This window comes from Schistocerca cancellata, unplaced genomic scaffold (assembly GCF_023864275.1).
Source record: "Schistocerca cancellata isolate TAMUIC-IGC-003103 unplaced genomic scaffold, iqSchCanc2.1 HiC_scaffold_674, whole genome shotgun sequence".
Taxonomy (NCBI): Eukaryota; Metazoa; Arthropoda; class Insecta; order Orthoptera; family Acrididae; genus Schistocerca; species Schistocerca cancellata.
The window spans coordinates 240,001-242,500 of record NW_026046685.1 but is presented as its reverse complement, the minus strand read 5'-3'; the positions used below and the strand labels follow the sequence as shown (position 1 = coordinate 242,500).

The 2,500-nt window shown below is 57.3% G+C and overlaps 1 non-coding gene across 1 annotated transcript in view; it reads right to left on the bottom strand.

Annotated features, from left to right (window-relative positions):
* LOC126138962 (small subunit ribosomal RNA) overlaps positions 1-1,168 on the bottom strand; it is a 1,909-nt gene extending 741 nt beyond the window's left edge. Inside the window, exon 1 of the ribosomal RNA XR_007528450.1 lies at positions 1-1,168. This exon is cut by the window's left edge and continues 741 nt beyond it. This is a non-coding gene — a ribosomal RNA (small subunit ribosomal RNA).
* Between the last annotated feature and the right edge of the window lie 1,332 nt (positions 1,169-2,500).

Here is a 2,500-nt window from a genome sequence, read left to right as displayed (position 1 = left end):
CCGAGTCATCGGAGGAACTGCGGCGGATCGCTGGCTGGCATCGTTTATGGTTAGAACTAGGGCGGTATCTGATCGCCTTCGAACCTCTAACTTTCGTTCTTGATTAATGAAAACATACTTGGCAAATGCTTTCGCTTCTGTTCGTCTTGCGACGATCCAAGAATTTCACCTCTAACGTCGCAATACGAATGCCCCCGCCTGTCCCTATTAATCATTACCTCGGGTTCCGAAAACCAACAAAATAGAACCGAGGTCCTATTCCATTATTCCATGCACACAGTATTCAGGCGGGCTTGCCTGCTTTAAGCACTCTAATTTGTTCAAAGTAAACGTGCCGGCCCACCCAGACACTCAATAAAGAGCACCTTGGTAGGATTTCAACGGGGTCCGCCTCGGGACGCACGAACACGCACGAGGCGGTCGCACGCCTTCGGCTCGCCCCACCGGCAGGACGTCCCACGATACATGCCAGTTAAACACCGACGGGCGGTGAACCAACAGCGTGGGACACAAATCCCACTACGAGCTTTTTAACCGCAACAACTTTAATATACGCTATTGGAGCTGGAATTACCGCGGCTGCTGGCACCAGACTTGCCCTCCAATAGATACTCGTTAAAGGATTTAAAGTGTACTCATTCCGATTACGGGGCCTCGGATGAGTCCCGTATCGTTATTTTTCGTCACTACCTCCCCGTGCCGGGAGTGGGTAATTTGCGCGCCTGCTGCCTTCCTTGGATGTGGTAGCCGTTTCTCAGGCTCCCTCTCCGGAATCGAACCCTGATTCCCCGTTACCCGTTACAACCATGGTAGGCGCAGAACCTACCATCGACAGTTGATAAGGCAGACATTTGAAAGATGCGTCGCCGGTACGAGGACCGTGCGATCAGCCCAAAGTTATTCAGAGTCACCAAGGCAAACGGACCGGACGAGCCGACCGATTGGTTTTGATCTAATAAAAGCGTCCCTTCCATCTCTGGTCGGGACTCTGTTTGCATGTATTAGCTCTAGAATTACCACAGTTATCCAAGTAACGTGGGTACGATCTAAGGAACCATAACTGATTTAATGAGCCATTCGCGGTTTCACCTTAATGCGGCTTGTACTGAGACATGCATGGCTTAATCTTTGAGACAAGCATATGACTACTGGCAGGATCAACCAGGGAGCTGCGTCAACTAGAGCTGAGCAGCCGGCCGCCCGGGAGTGTGTCCCAGGGGCCCGCGCGAACACGCAAGCGTCCGCTCAATTATTCTGCAAACAGGAGGAGGCTGAGCTCCCCTGCACAATACACCTCGAAACCCTCTCAGGTCCCGGCGGCGCGCAGCGCCGTCCTAAGTACTTGGTCGGGTTCGAGAGAGGCGCAATCGCCCGGAGTTAGGCGAGTAGACGCTTTAGGTGCGACCACCCGTGCTCCCAACTGAGCTTGCCGCTGCCGACAGAGGCCCGGGAGCGTGCTGTCGTGGCATTGCCGGCGGGAGACAACACGCGCCACCTACGGTGACCGGCAGCTCCAACGCCAGCGCCACAGAAGGGCAAAGGCCCCACGTGGGTGCCGAAGCGAACTCTCCCAGCACAGCGCACGTGCCAACACGTCTGCACAACTGCGATACAAACCACCAGCGAGAACCGCTGGGGCGACCGAGCAGCAGACGGCGTCGCGGCGCCGAGTGCCGGGCGGCGGCGCATCCTCAACGCACACAGTCCTCAGTCGGACCAGCACACTGCAGATGTCCACCGCGCTTCGCACCGGGCCCGCGAGGACCCACTTTGGCCGCCCGGCGCCGCGCGCAGGGTGCCCCGGCGCGCAGCTGCGCCGCCTGCCGCGTCCGTCGGCCGGCGCGCCTGCCACTGGGCGCCCCCACCAGCCGGCTGTAGCGCGTGCGCCCACGCACCGCGCGGCCAGCACGCCGGGCGGCCCCCCCTCACCGGCCGGGGACGGTCCCACCCAGCCACCGCCGCGTATCGCTTCACACACAGATTTGCCCTTACTGATTTACCTCCAGCAACAACAACCGTACCACAATGGGTTTACCAGTTGTTCATTTGCGTAACGTCACCAGCAAACGTAGACGTCCATCCCAGTTTGCAAATGCAACGATTATTGCATACCTGTCTGTTAGGTGTCACGACACACTACGTCTGCCCACATACACGCAACAAAATGTGCACGACTAGAGAACACGTGGGAGGTGGCCCCCTACGTATGCGATGTCCATTACGAGACCGACTGTCAACCAGCATCTGTACCATGTCGCAGATGTGGAACGCGGTGCACCATGCTATCACACTGTGTGAGAAGAGACGACTACGTTTGAATACACGCGCCACTACATCAACAGACGGCTCATGCTGATCGCCATCCAGGGCGTCCGTTACTCCCACACGTCTCTATGGCGTACCACACTGCAATGTAGCTGTTATGGGGAGACGGCACGTGGCTGAGTGCACAACATTTGGACCGTATGGTTCGCTGTTGTTGGGCGCAGTCGTTGTACGG